The sequence below is a fragment of the Melopsittacus undulatus genome, chromosome 4 (genome assembly GCF_012275295.1).
Source record: "Melopsittacus undulatus isolate bMelUnd1 chromosome 4, bMelUnd1.mat.Z, whole genome shotgun sequence".
Taxonomy (NCBI): Eukaryota; Metazoa; Chordata; class Aves; order Psittaciformes; family Psittaculidae; genus Melopsittacus; species Melopsittacus undulatus.
Genome location: NC_047530.1, coordinates 17151232 through 17166992, shown reverse-complemented (window position 1 = coordinate 17166992; position 15761 = coordinate 17151232). Strand labels below are relative to the sequence as shown.

The 15761-nt window shown below is 41.8% G+C and overlaps 1 protein-coding gene across 12 annotated transcripts in view; it reads left to right on the top strand.

Annotated features, from left to right (window-relative positions):
* NUMB (NUMB endocytic adaptor protein) overlaps positions 1-15761 on the top strand; it is a 105794-nt gene that overhangs the window by 34602 nt on the left and 55431 nt on the right. Inside the window, exon 2 of one of the 12 annotated variants that reach the window (XM_034061685.1) lies at positions 2874-2960. The exons of the other annotated variants lie outside the window; for them this stretch is intronic. The gene's annotated coding sequence lies outside the window, so the exon portion shown is untranslated. The remainder of the gene's footprint in view (positions 1-2873; positions 2961-15761) is intronic. 12 annotated transcript variants of the gene reach the window in all.

Sequence of the window (15761 nt, the reverse complement as noted above, 5' to 3'; positions counted from 1 at the left end):
TAAATTGATCTTAGAATTTTAAGATGCCCTTGGCAGGAAATTAATAAGAAAAATATTTATACAGCTGCAGCTGTGTGGTTCTTCCTCATAGAATCATAGAACAGTTAGGGTTGGACAGGACCTTAAGATCATCAAGTTCCAACCCCCCTGCCATGTGCAGGGACACCTCACACTAAACCGTATCACCCAAGGCTTCATCCAGCCTGGCCTTGAACACTGCCAGGGATGGAGCATTCACAACCTCCCTGGGCAACCCATTCCAGTACCTCACCACCCTAACAGTAAAGAATTTCTTCCTTATGTCCAATCTAAACCTCTGCTGTTTTAAGTTTGAACCTGTTACCCCTTGTCCTATCACTACAGTCCCTAATGAAGAGTCCGTCCCCAGCATCACTGTAGGCCCCCTTCAGATACTGGAAGGCTGCTATGAGGTCTCCATGCAGCCTTCTCTTCTCCAGGCTGAACAGCCCTAGCTTTCTCAGCCTGTCTTCATATGGGAGGTGCTCTAGTTCCCTGATCATCCTCGTGGCCCTCCTCTGGACTTGTTCCAACAGTTCCATGTCCTTTTTATGTTGAGGACACCAGAACTGCACACGATACTCCAAGTGAGGTCTCACGAGAGCAGAGTAGAGGGGCAGGATCACCTCCTTCGACCTGCTTCTTTTGATGCAGCCCAGGATACAGTTGCTTTCTGGGCTGCAAGCGCACACTGAAGCTGGCTCATGTTCATTTTCTCATCAACCAATGCCCCCACGTCCTTCTCTGCAGGGCTGCACTGAATTTCCTTTTGCCCAACCTGAACCTGTGCCTGGGATTGCTGTATATACTTGATTCCAGATGTCTAGATTCAATCAGGAATATAATAAGGTTGATTTTCTTTTTAAAGGGATAGCAGTCAGCTCCTTGATATGGGCAGTCAAGTGACTGCTGTGTAGTTTGCTGAGGGTTCTGAAGTGGCAATATAGTTAATTGTTTCAGCAGAGGGGGTTTCTCATTTCAAATAGGGGGTGATCATGGCACAGTGTCATATGTGACCATAGCATTACAAGCAAGTAAGCAGTCCAGAAGCTTATAAAAATTCTGCCAGGGTTTTTTGATAAACTTTGCTCAATCTAAAATCGGACCTCATGAACTTTTGCACTTAATCTTGTTCAAAACAATTAAAGATGAAGCCTAAAAATACAATGAAAGCAAAACAGCTTTGTAACAACTCTTAGAGGAAGTGATTTTCTTTTTTGCTGCTATCTTGTACAAAGCCCAAGTAGCGACTCAGATTTATAAATACTTTCCATTTACTAGCATATTTTATCGCTATTTAAAATAGCATTTGTGAATTTAGCAGTACTTTTAATTCATGAAAAATAGAGATCTCAATCTTGTTTTGCTTTATAGGAAAGGGTGTGTATATATTATAAGGAATGTAACCAGGATCAGTAAATCTTGACATTTGTTTTATTCAGTCTGGATTATGTGATTTGCTTTGTCATTGTGTGAAAAGTACAGTATGGAAGTGTGCTTTGGTGTTTGAACTAGGTTTTAATATATGCAAGCTCAAATTTGACTGTTTGTGTTTTGCTGTGTGTCACTTGCACAATCTCTTTGCTATTTGCTAAAATGACATTCTGTCCCTCAGAAATTCTTAGCAGAATTTTAATCTTGAGAAGACTTGCTGACCAGTAAAGCAGTAATTTTACTTAGAAGGGAAATTAGTAAAATACTGCCAGTTTGTTTAGAAGCCTTGCAATTTATTGTTGACCTGGACAACTTGTTCTATAAGGACTTGGTGCCAATACTAAGAAACAGGGAAAATGAGCCTGATCAAAATACTTGTTGACCTTGTTCCCTATGTCATGGGACATGCCTTGTTCGCTCCTCACAGATTTGGGGATACAGCCCTAAAAAAGGGCACATAGAAAAAGCCACAAAAGCAGTAAACAACTGATTTTATTTTTTTTTATGGATGAATACAGATTCCTTAGTGAACAGAACTGAACTATATTCTGATAAATTCAAATCTCTATTTTGGAAGAAATAGCAAATAAATACACTGTTCTGCTAAACCATTTTCAGTAAACATCTAACTTCAAAACAGAATGGATGTAAAACATGAAAGCTTTCACAGAAGACCACCACATAGTGAGCTTAGCAAATCCATTGTTTCCAGTTCCCTGCAGCTGCAGAAGTGACAAGTTCACCAAGATTTCTGAAGTGGACAAGACTGGGTTAGAAAAGCCTCAATGTTCTTAGACAATAATTATTTTGGAAGCTGAAATAAGTAACTAGCAAAACTATATTTATTATCCTAATCTTCAAATTTGCACACTTGTTCCTGCTTTCCTGACAGGATGTTTTGGAGGACAGTGTGTCCCTCCCTTGAGGTCAAGCCAGGACAGGGAATAGATCTTCATACTCAAGAAGTAGAGCCATTTTAAACAATGATGCACCTTTGATATGTGATTGTCTAGAGAGAAGAGGGGTATCAGCTACAACACTTCCTCATATTGTTATGTGTTCAGAAACATGTCACTGCTGAAGTCTCAAATCTTTACAAAGTCCATGTTGCAAACTGAAGTGTGTGCAAAGCTGTAATTTATGAAAGCTCAATTTCTCAAAGACCTTTGTACTAATAAGTTTAAAATTCTACCCTTGCTCTGCAGATATAGTTTAGGAGGTTGTTTTACTGCATGTGACAGAGCTGTTTTAAGCGTAGCAAGAAAAATTTTGAGGGGTATTTTTTTTTCTGGTTCCCTATCCCCCAAATTGTTACTCTTAATTTATATTCCTCAAAATATACAGATTGATTAATAAACAGCTTTGTGATAGAATTAGAAGGTTGAGTTGGTGGGATTTTTTTTTTCTTAATTGTTTTTAAGGCTGTGTTTTCTGCTGGAAAGACTCTGTGAACTTTCTTCTATGGAGCAACTCCCTTCTCTCCTTATGGGGCTGTGAGTTGGTGTTAGGTGAGTGGTGCTTCTGGATTACTTGAATTACTGCTGCTTATTACATAGGTTTCCCAAGTTGAAGGAGTGTCACTAGTTTAATTTTAGTGTCATGGATGTAACCTTTCAAGAACTATTTGACACAAGGATGCAGGAGGTATCGTGCCAGCTAATGAAGATTGGGCTTTATTTGCTCACTGGTCTCCACACTAAATTCTGAACCAGCAGTTTAATGTGTTTTCCTGGGTGAGCACTCTGCTTATGGGCGTGCCAGTCTAGAAAACCTGTCCTGAAAGCATTGTCCAAAAAAGCCGAATCACATTTTACTGATGGCACATAGCACACTTTCAGATGAGTGCAAAGGACCTGTCTTTGTAAATGAAAATGAAATTATGAAGGGGGATGTATGTGTTGTGGTGTGGTGGTGGTGTGTTATCTGAATGTAGATCTGATATCTGATTACAGCTGAAAGAGCTGCCAGAAGATCTAATACAATGGTTTGATAAGTGGTTAGTTCTCTTGGGAGGAGGGTTGAGAATAAATATCAGTTTTCATAAGAGGTTTGATTCTTCTTTTTCTAAAGGCAAAAAAAGGGAGAAGGGGGATTGAAAAAGGAGGACAACAAACTGTTGTCTTCAGGCAATACATTCTGCTGACCAGAATGTCCTTTGAAACAAAACCATTGTTGATACAAAGCTGTAGACTTGCTTCCAGGTAGAAGTTTTATGTACTGATATGTGCTAGGAAATTAAGACTTAATTAAGAAGCGGTTGACTTGCAGAAAGCCATATGCCAGTTTAAGCTAAATATGCTTTTCTGATAGAAAAATTATGCAGTAATTAATAGCATCTAATAATTTCAGCTGGGATTATCATTATTTTGTAATCCTTAACTATGCTAGGCAGAAACCTCACCACAGAGCGACAAGAGCCACTGAGGAGGGAGCCTCAAGTCCTCGACAGGACTTGCAAAGAGCTCACCTACCGCGAGGAGGTGACTCACCGGGAGCAGAGACAGGAGGAGTGGCATCAACTGTGAGTGGTTAAAAACCTACACAGGGAGCGCGGCGAACAGAGCAGGTAAACAGAGCAGGTCGAGGCAGTTTGCATGGCAGTTCGCGCGGGCAGGCGAGCGGGATGGTGAGCACTCGCTGTACGACCAGGGTCTGGTCTGGGAGCTCTGCCCCGGCCGCCCTGGTGGTGGCCAGCGTAGGCACCCAGACAGAGCCAGTAAGTGGGGAGGTTGCGATGCAGAGCTTAGAGTGTAGAGAGTGCCTGCACTGGTCTGGTGAGGGAAAGGTGCAGAATGGGCAGGGTTGCGCTCGCTGCTCCCTGATGGAGGTCCTCGTCCAGCAGGTGGCTGAGCTACGGGATGCTGTCAGTAAGCTTCAAGATGTCAGGGAAGCTGAGAGGAAGCAGGACTGCTTGCTCCAGGACCAAACAGCACAGTGGCCTCAAGATTTCCCTCTAACTCATGGAGGAAAGAAGGAGGCTGTTGATCAGGGAAGCTGGGAATTAATAACAAAAAAAAACAACAAAAGGAGGAAGAGAGCAATTAAAACTAAGGGGCTTCCTCCTAAATCTGCTGTACCCACCCAGAACCGCTTTGCTGTCCTGCAAGGGGCTGATGAGGAAATGCACTTGCATCAGAAACAACCGGCTGGTGCACTGGTAACAGAAGATCTCTACTGGTGCCGCCAGGAAGAAGCGGCGGGTTGTAGTAGTAGGGGACTCTGCCTTGAAAGGGACAGAAGCGCTCATCTGTCGGCCTGACCCGATTGCAAGGGAGGTGTGTCGCCTACCTGGAGCAAGGATCAGGGATGTTGCAGAGAGGCTGTCTGCTCTAGTAAGTCCCACGGACTATTACCCGCTTCTAGTGATACATGTAGGTGCTAGGGATATAGATAGTAGTAGCCTGAGGAGTATGAAGAAGGACTACAGAGCTCTGGGAGAGGTGGTCAGGGGTTCTGGAGCTCAGATAGTCTTTTTGACAATTCTCCAGGACACCTTCCAAAGGCAAGGAGGATTGGACAGGTTAATAAATGATTAAAAGGGTGGTGTCATAGTCAGGGGTTTGGGTGTCTTGGACATGGGGCCCATATTTGTAGGCCAGGCCTACTGGGGGCTGGTGGAACTGCTCTGATAAAGAAAGGGAAGAGTGGCTTTGCTGGGAGGCTTGCCAGACTTGTCAAGGATGCTTTAAACTAGTTATGTTGGGGGAGGGGAGCGCCATTCCATCCCAACACACCCAGTCAGTTGCCAGCACCTATAATAAATACTCTGAGCAATGTAGTAATATTCTAGCCGCTCCAGCCACTGAGCTGGCTTCATTTGGAGCTCGGATCAGATGCCTCTGTACAAATGCCCATAGCATGGGGAATAAACAAGAGGAATGAGAGATGTGGGCACATCTACGGGGCTCTGATATAATAGGCGTCACAGAAACATGGTGGGATGGCTCCTTTGACTGGAGTGTTGGAATGGAAGGTTACAGGCTTTTTAGAAAAGACAGCCCTGGTAGGAGGGGAAGGGGAGTTGCCCTTTATGTTAGGGATAGGCTGGAGAGTATGGAACTCTGTCTGGGGACAGGTGATCAGTTAAGAGAAAGTTTGTGGGTCAGGGTTAAGGGGAAATCGGTGATGGGACACATTACTGTGTGGATATGTTACAGACCGCCTGATCAAGAGGAACCTGTGGATGGAGAACTCTACAGACAAATAGGAAAAGCCTCACACTCGCAGGCCCTTGTTCTCATGGGGGATTTCAACCACCCTGACATCTGTTGGGGCGACAGTACGGCCCGGCACAAGCAATCCGGGAGGTTTCTCGATTGTGTGGAAGACAACTTCCTTCTGCAAGCAATAAAGGAGCCGACGAGGAGAGGTGCCCTGCTTGACCTCGTGCTCACCAACAGGGAAGGGCTCGTTGGAAATGTGACTCTCCAGGGAAGTCTTGGATGCAGTGATCACAAGATGGTTGAATTCGAGGTCCTCAAGACAGTGAGAAGAGCATGTAGTAGGCTTACTGCCCTGGACTTCAAGAGAGCAGACTTTGGACTCTTCAGGAACCTGCTAAGCAAGGTTCCATGTGATATAGCCCTAGAGGGGAAGGGGGCCCAAGACTCTTGGTTAACATTCAAGGATCACCTGCTACAAGCTCAGGAGTGTTGCATCCCAACTAGAAGGAAGTGCAGCAGGAGGGCCAGGAGACCTCCTTGGATGGATAAAGAGATGCTGAGAAAAATTCACAGGAAAAAAGAGGTTTATAAAAGGTGGAAGCAAGGACAGGTGGCCTGGGATGAATACAGGGATGTTGTCAGGGTAGTTAGGGACCAAGTTAGGAAAGCTAAGGCCCAACTGGAGCTAAACTTGGCAAGGGATGTTAAAGATAATAGGAAGGGATTTTATAGGTATGTAGCAGCTAAAAAACAGACTAAGGACAATGTAGGCCCCCTCCGGAAACTTTCGGGAGAACTGGCTACACAGGATTTGGAGAAGGCTGAGGTTCTGAATGGCTTCTTTGCCTCGGTCTTCACTGGCAAAGGCTCTGACCGCAGCACCCAAGTCTTGGAAGGCAGAAGCAGGGGCTGTGAGAATGAAGACCTTGGGCCCACTGTAGGAGAGGATCTGGTTCGAGACCATCTTAAGAACCTGAATATACAGAAGTCCATGGGACGTGATGAAATCCATCCGCAGGTCCTGAAGGAGCTGGCGAATGAAGTTGCAAAGCCACTGGCCATCATATTTGAAAAATCATGGCAGACAGGTGAAGTTCCTGATGACTGGAAAAAGGGAAATATAACCCCGATTTTCAAGAAGGGGAAAAAGGATGATCCAGGGAATTACAGACCAGTCAGTCTCACCTCTGGGCCTGGCAAAATCTGGGAGCAGATTCCCTTGGAAGGCATGCTAAGGCACACGAAAAACAACAAGTTGGTTGGTGACAGCCAGCATGGCTTCACTAACGAGAAATCCTGCCTGACCAATTTGGTGGCCTATGACAGGGCTACAAAAGTGATGGACAGGGGTGGAGCAGTTGACGTCATCTACCTGGACTTCTGCAAAGCGTTCAACACTGTCCCACACAACATCCTTGTCTCTAAATTGGAGAGACATCAATTTGATAGGTGGACCACTTGGTGGATAAAGAACTGGCTGGATGGTCGCACTCAAAGAGTTGTGGTCAACGGTTCAATGTCCAGCTGGAGACCAGTAACGAGTGGTGCCCTCAGGGATCTGTGTTGGGACCGGTCTTGTTTACTATCTTTGTCGCTGACATGGACGATGGAATTGAGTGCATCCTCAGCAAGTTTGCCGATGACACCAAGCTGTGTGGTTCAGTTGATATGCTAGAGGGAAGGAATGCCATCCAGAGGGACCTTGACACACTTGTGAGGTGGGCTGATGGCAACCTCATGAAGTTTAACCATGCCAAGTGCAAGGTCCTACACCTGGGTGGGAGCAATCCCAGGCACAGCTACAGGTTGGGCAAAAATGAAATTCATGGTAGTCCTGCGGAGAAGGACTTGGGGGTGTTGGTCAATGAGAAAATGAACATGAGCCAGCAGTGTGCAGTCACAGCCCGGAAAGCCAACCATATCCTGGGCTGCATCAAAAGGAGCGTGACCAGCAGGTCGAAGGAGGTGATCCTGCTCCTCTACTCTGCTCTCGTGAGACCTTACTTGGAGTATTGTGTTCAGTTCTGGTGTCCTCAACATAAAAATGACATGGTACTGTTAGAACAAGTCCAGAGGAGGGCCATGAGGATGATCAGGGGACTGGAGCACCTCCCATATGAAGACAGGCTGAGAAAGTTGGGGCTGTTGAGCCTGGAGAAGAGAAGGCTGCATGGAGACCTCATAGCAGCCTTCCAGTATTTGAAGGGGGCCTACAGGGATGCTGGGGAGGGACTCTTTATTAGGGACTGTAGTGACAGGACAAGGGGTGACGGCTTCAAACTTAAACAGGGGAGGTTTAGATTGGATCTAAGGAAGAAATTCTTTACTGTGAGGGTGGTGAGGTACTGGAATGGGTTGCCCAGGGAGGCTGTGAATGCTCTATCCCTGGCAGTGTTCAAGGCCAGGTTGGATGAAGCCTTGGGTGATATGGTTTAGTGTGAGGTGTCCCTGCCCCTGGCAGGGGGGTTGGAACTAGATGAACTTAAGGTCCTTTCCAATCCTAACTATTCTGTGATTCTATGATTCTATAATTTTATTGCATTTGTGGCAGCTTTAAGGCAAATCTTTTCCCTTTAAAGGGGATAAATAATAGGAAAAGGATAGGAGAGGAAATCATAGGAGGGTAGTCTATTCGGCTTAGATTTAATATTCACAATGCAGTGGTATATTGACTACTGTGGTGGAAACTTTCTATTAGTACCTTCAGGGAGATGGGGAGAAGGGATTATAGCTGTGACTTTCCTACTGAGAGGCTTTAATTTTGATTTCTACAGTAATGAAGAGGACAATTGTCCACTCTTGATCCTTCCTGAATATAAATGTGATGTTGTCTTTCATTTACCAGATTGATACTGTGGGTTGTTTGGTGTTTTTTGTTTTTTTTGTAGCTGAGAAGTGCTTTCTTTACTCTGCTGTTTTTAATGGAACAGAAAATGGAGATTAAAAAGGCATGAATTCTTGTTGAGGCTGCGGTTTGCAGAGGCACTTTGGTCTGTCGCCTTTGTGGGTTCCTGAGGCTGGAAGTCAGTCAGGACAATGTGGCAGTCCACCTGGGAAACTGATGGAAGGGCACAGCAGAGCTGCTCTGGGCTCTCCAAAAGCCTTTGTCCTCACTGCACAAAGTACATACAGTACTAATCCAAGCTCTTCAACACATAATCCCAAGTGTAGCAGTGATTTGGATCAATTTGCTTCAGGAAGCATTTTTGTGTGTGGACAAAGGGAATGAGATAAGACTGCGTAAGAGCCCAGTGTTCTGCAGTGAAACTTTACAAGTTAAGCAAGCTGGAGGTCTGGCTCTAATTTACATTTTGCCATTAATACAAGGACTTTATTTTGTACTTTGGTTACCTGATGTCTGGTGGAAAGAGTTTGGGGGTTTTGCTTGGTTTGGGGTGGATTTTTTTTTTGGTTGTTTTTTTGTTTGGTGGTGGTGTTGTTTTCCCCTCTCACATTTATTTGCCTATAGGATATTTCGCTGTGAGTGCATCTGTTCAAAACATAGCACTTTGGTATATGTCTAAATAGTAATTGATGTTGGGGGCGGGTATTTCCTGATACTTCACAATGGTTTAGAACCAAGTTAGTCATCATTGGCCAGGAAATACCAACTCCAGACTACATCAAGTTCAGTTATCTAAAAGATAGTTCAGTGACTATCTGAATGTGGCATATCGTCAGAGGCATTGTGTTCGTAATAGCATCTTGTTTTGGTGTTTAATTATAGAATAAGTAGTGGTATTTGGGTTCTGTGTGCTATAAATACGTCATGTTGGAGTCACCGCTTCTCCTGCCTCTGGTTTTGGAAAGTGATCAGGCAGTGTTGCTAAAACTCAAATTCTGCAACTGTAAGAAGTGCTTTTGGATTCTCAAATTAAAGAATACTTGCTGCTCTTCCCCCTCCCTGCCTGGCAACCACAGTTGCCATTTGTGTCAACTTTACAGTACACTTCAGTTGGGGATTAAAACTTCATCTTTTCAAGTTGATGAGGTTCAGTTCCACTTTCTGAGTGGGAGAGATGATTTGTGAATTCTTATGAAGTTTTTTTTTTTCCCTCAGGAGTCTTGCAAATTGCTTGTTCCCCAATGATGTTTACATCAACATATGTTCTTCACTTTACAAACTGACTTGGTGCATGTATGTGCTTTTTCCATGTCATTGGTGTAAAGTTAAAGGACTCGAATTAGAGAAAAGTGGTATTTTATTCTCTCCACCTCCTTTATACAAATTGAAGGAGGGGCTTGTTTTGCTTATTATTCTTCCCTACCATAGCAAAAAGCATTCTGGGCTTGTGTTGGATTTTCACAGAAGCTCATCAAACTTTTTTTCAAGATGAATTGCCAGTCTTTTGATAGGGTTAAACAGATGCCATAATAAACTTTTAGATGACCATTTAAGAGGTCTTGAGAGATAAAATACCAGTGAGGCTGAGTAATGTTTCCTTTTTAATCCCATTCATCCTGCATAGCCCAGTTTAGATAAAGATGTGCCTCCTCCTTGCCGGAAAGGGTTCAGATGTGATAAATGATAAAGTCTTTTGTATTAGCAGTAAACTGAGCTGGGCAAATAAGCTAGATGTTGAGTGTATAGTAGGTGGTGCATAATGATCTTAATATCTTTGGTTATGTAAAAACAAAACCACCAAATTTCTGATGGTCTCCTATGTAATGATTGTATCTTGTTCCTATATAGCTTGTGCATTTTTTACTATGCTCTTTTTTTTTTCAATATTGAGAACTCTCTCTAGGGCCTGAAATTCCAGATGTAATTTATCACCTTATGTAACACTATTTGAAAGCACTTCCCCAGGTTTTCATTTGTGGGTATGAATTCCTGATGATGTTACTATTCTGCGGTTAGGTAGTCAGAACTTGGAACCTATAAAATCATTTTCCTAGTTAAAACCCAAACAAACAAACAAAACCAACCCAACAAACATGCTTGCAAAAATTCCGTGTTCAATTTTAAGACTGGGCTCTGAATCTTAAGATAAGACTGAGGTATTGAATTTAAAGCTTCTTACAGAAGATTAGATTTGGTACAGTGACAAGGCAAAATCACTTCTCCAATTATAGCTATGCTGTTCTGATTTGAGTCTGCTTAACACTTTAATGTGAGAAGAGTAGTAATCCAGAGAAGTGCTCTTATCAAGTAATTGCAATTGAAAAGGGGTGGGATATTTTACATAAATTATCTAGAAGTGGAGGTATGTATATTACAGTGAACTTTTTTGTCATGCAACAGTGTGTTTAGTTAGGGCAGTGCATCTTAGTGCATAGCAGCAGTATGTTAACTTCCTACAGTAACAGAGCTGCTGTCTGGGAAGTCTCACTCTTCTGCTGTCTTTGGTGAAGCAAAATCTGCAACTGGATGTGCTCTGATTTTCAGAAGGATAATTAATTACCACTCTTCTAGGACATGTGTATCTTACCACTCGATCTTTTTAAACCCAGTAATAGCTCATACAGGGTTCATACAGTCATATGGGATTCTACCCCTCCTTTTAATCCAGTGTACAAGCATTAGCTTGTACTTTGCATGATAGAGTAAGTAAGTTTAATTAAGAAAACTGGACAAAACCACAGAGTTGATGTATACCAATATCAAACAACACTGGTAGTTATAGTCAAATACTGCTTTTTGTTTCTGGAATAAAAAAATCTGAAAGTGTTTGTAAGTATTTGCAGACCCCTTTTCCAGAGATGCTTATTCCAGATTTTTTTTTTTTTTTCTCATGTTGACTGAATATTTGTAGGGAATTGGTGGGGGGGATAGAGGATAAAAACAACCAGTGACTTCTGTAATTCAGGGCTGAAGTGAGAAATTCTGGGAATGTCTTTCTTAATGTCTCTTCTGCCTTTTGGCTTCATTCTCAGGACAGGTGTATTTTTCTAGGTCTGTGCTTGTAAAAATGTATATTGGTACTTAACTGTGTAACTGTAGGCTTCTGTGCTTCCATGAAGTATTACACTCCTTTGGAATAAACTGAAACTTCTTGCTGTCTAGGTTTGTAACTAGGGAGTATTACTTCTGCACAGGGATTTTTATAGGTGAAGTAGCTTTCTCAGTCATATGACAAACTTGGACATCACAGGTGAAAGCAGGATTCAACATACTACATGGTTTGCTCACATGAGAGCTGATTTAAAATGTTGCAGTCTTGGCTTTGCCTTGCCAGTTGTTTTTGTAAGTTTTCTTAGGCTACCAGTGAGCACAGCTGGAGCTGGCTAAGCTGGCTACAGGCATCTGCTGTAGAGAGCAAGGAGCATGTGGTGGCCTTGTCCCACTGATGTAATTGCTCAGGTCTTGCTTCATTTGTTGTAACCAAGACAACTGTTACTGCCTTCTAAACCCCACCATTTTTCTATGCCCTGTCACAGAATTAATTCACTTTATGAGCACATTAACTGCAGAACAAAAGGTGTTCAGTAGATTATATTTTTAATTTCATGTGGGCAGTGTCAGTGGTACTTCTGGTGGAATGTAATAAATGGCAGTCATGGTAAGCTGTGCTAGCATTTCTGTTAGAGATGTCCTAAGGTACGATGATTGTAATAGCTCTCAGAGTGCTTGCTTGAGAGTCAGGTGTCTCAATGCAAAAGCACAGCTGAAGATGACTTCAGTTTGTGTGCACCACAGTTTTACAGATCCAAGTCAGGCAACTCAGGTGTAGCCTTAATTTTTACCCTAGGCTATGACAAGCTTGCTTAGCTTTCCCAGAAGCATTTCAGTGTACCTGACCTAGAACAAAGGTTGTCCAGGCCCTTCCTGTTGCATGTCATGTCTGTGTATATAACATGAGGGGTTGTGGGTGGTGAAGAGAATTCTCAGGGCGTGTCCTGGAGCAGTCCAACATGTCCAACAAAACCATGTCACAGCCGCTTTCTTACCTAATGTGCTCTCTCTTGCCGAGGTTTACCTTTTTCACACTCTGGATTTTTGAAATGGTATCATCTGGATTTGTTTGTATGTAGTGTACCTACACTGTTAAGTCTGTGCCGGTAGTAATTGGTGGATTTAAAGGACTTTTTTTCAAATGGTAAGTTAAGTACTATGGAAACCAACAACTTAATTCAGTGTGTAAAAGCGTTTCATAGGAGGCTTTTCTCTCCAAATCCTGGGTGGAGTGGTTTGTAATTACTGAAGGAGATACTTCTTAGCACTTCTGTTTGAATTACTTATGACACTGTGATCTCAGTCAGTTCTGCTTGCTTTGACCAGTTGACTCAATGTGTTTATTCCCTTAATTATGCTTGTGTCTTTCCACTTCATTGACTACCACTTCTTTTACCTTAAGGTTTTGTGAGTTTTATAATTTGATTCTATGAAAGATTGTAAATGAATTTGAGGCATCCTGAGAAAGTTTATTTTTATAAATATCTTAATGTAGCTGAGAACATCGTGTAGAAATGTTTTTCAAGTTCTCTGAACTCATCTCTATCAAAAGACTTGAGATTCAGTGAGATCTTTAAATAATACTTACAATCATACTCATAATGGGAACCTAACTACTTAAAATAGATTCAGAAAATTAGTTACTGATACGTTGAAACAGTTTGAACATTTGGAGTGTAGTAAATAAACACTGGATTTTTTACATTGTTTCTAGTAGATAAATTTGCATGTTTCTCTAGTTTGAAGACTTTGACTCTTGCTTGGATTTGTTGTTAAACATCATAGTAAGATGATACAAAATGCTATTAATATTCAGATTTCTACTCAAAATCTATTTCTAATCTATAATTGGCCATCTTAAAAGCAAGATAAGGTGCTACTTAGCAATATCTTTGTTTACAATTAAGTAATTTCCTTTTGCTTATGTTTTAGTCCTTATTTCTTTAATTTTTTCCTCCTCAAAATGAGGACATAATGCATAGTCAGTAATACTGACACGCATTGTCTGCTCCCGTAATCTGTGGGTAGCTGTACCTTCAGAAAGCACATAAGTTTCTTTTATTCCCCATTCTGAAAATAATTTTATGGTGGAGAATTAAAGGCACAGGACTCAGTTCTGATTTTGCACTGGGGTGACCATGGATTAACTTGACATTTTGTGCATCAGCCTGCAATGTTTAGGTTTTACAGAGATGTTCAGTCATCTCTGTTGCTGGTGTATTGCATAGTCCCTGCCAGAGTCTCCTTTCAGAGAGAAAGGGAGCTCTTTTGAGAGCTCCACGTTGCAGCTATTTTACTTTTACCAACATAATCGTTTTTGTGTGTAATGTAATATTATTATCCAGCAGGAAATACAGCCTCCTACTGTGAACTCAAGATTATCCAATATTTCAGGAATGCTTTCTAACCTTTTTTCTAATATTAGGGAAATCAGTATGTCAAATATCCCTGTCCTGCCCAATCCCCACCCCTGTATTCCTTTAGGAAAAAAAGCTACAAGTTTGCTTTAGATGTCCTGACTCTTGTGTTTTTTTTTTTTTTTTTTTAGTTGTTGTTGTTAATCTATTCAGCTCTAGTTTCCAGGGTGGCTTTCAGAAGACAGTCATTGCAGTAGCAAAATTTACAAAAATCTCTCTTAGTAAAAAAGTCACTTAACAGCAGAGAATACTTTGAAAAGCAGAAATATTCTTAGTAGAACAAAATACCCCCTAAAAAAACCCAAACAACCCCCCCCAACAAAAAAAACAGCCAACCAAAAAAAAACCAAACACCCCAAAAAACCCCCAAAAAAACAAACAATAACAACAACCCCACCATCCCCCCCCCCCCAAAAAAAAAGCCAACCAGCCCAAAACCAAAACACCCCAAACACTTGGAATTAAAAACAGTTAAACTGCAAAAATGAGCAGATCATATATATGTTCATCTATAAATATGGGATGATTCAATATGGGCCAATTTTAGGTATGTTGTGTTAAGTTAATTTACCTGGTCATTCAAAATCTTTGGATCTTTTGAATTATTAGATAATAAGCAGGGTTGGAATTGGCTTATCTGCTCAGCAGTGGTGTCCAAGTTTTAACTCATGCTATTTGAAGATTAACCTCTGTTATTCTGGAAATTACCCCTAGATTGGGAATTGCAGAAGTTCACTTCAATAAGCTGTTCAGTCTGAGTGCTTTGTCAAGTTAGAAACCTAAATTATGATTTTTTCACTGCAGAAACAGGATAGGAATGAGGTGGAGCAATCACAAGTCTTACAGCTCTTCTTTGAGACAGAGAACATGAAAATACCTCTTGCTGTATAGTTGGATTTGCAGTGAAAAATGTGGACCTCTGGGGATACTGCTGATGCTCCTTATGCAGTATGTCAAAGACACTTCATCCTCATGTCTGATGTTACAGGGCAGTCTGCTACCAGTTAATGTTTTTTTCCCACAATTTTTAACATGTTCTACCTAGAAAAGATAAATTCAGTGATAGGATTGGATGGCATCAATGTGTGCATTTAGGGGAATTGGTCTGTAACCCAAACCCCCAGTTTCTTCCGCAGCCTTATCTCTCTATTCCTCTGTACCCATGAGAGTCCACAGTGCATAGGCTGTATACCTTAAGTAGGCCACTTCCTGAATCTCCTTTTCTTCCTTAATTTTGTATCACTGAAACTTTACTCAGTGGGTAATCAGTTATTTGAGTCTCCTACATATGGCTCCAATCTCCTGCTATATCTACAGACCTAGGTATTTATAGCAACCCGCCTAAGTGTATTATTCCAGCGGTGAGAAACTGATTCACTGCACATTGTGATTCCTCCTGCGCCTACGTCAGTGACCGACTGTGGGGGTTTTGGCACACATTGTATTCCTGGGTGTGGTTGTAGGACAATCTAAGATAGCCTTGGTTATCTTGGCTTTGTTCCCGCAGCCTGGCGCAGTTTAGAGGTTCACATTAGAGGCTACGAAAAGCCTTTAATTCCAGACTGTGAAGTTTTTTTTGTCACCTTCAACTTTAGTTCTTTTTTTTAAGACTTAAGGAAGAAAGAAGTTACATGAGTAATAAGGAAGGCCTGGTGTAGTTCACAAATTCAATATGTGTTAAAAATATTGTGAGTCATGGGAATAAAGATTTCCATAGTTTTGGTTGCTTTTCAGCTTTGGGGTTTAGAATCCTGGGTACACTAAATTTCATCCCCTTTTTTTTTTTTTTTTTTTTTTTTGCTATGGTTAGAGTTAAGGAGGTTTCATCTTGTA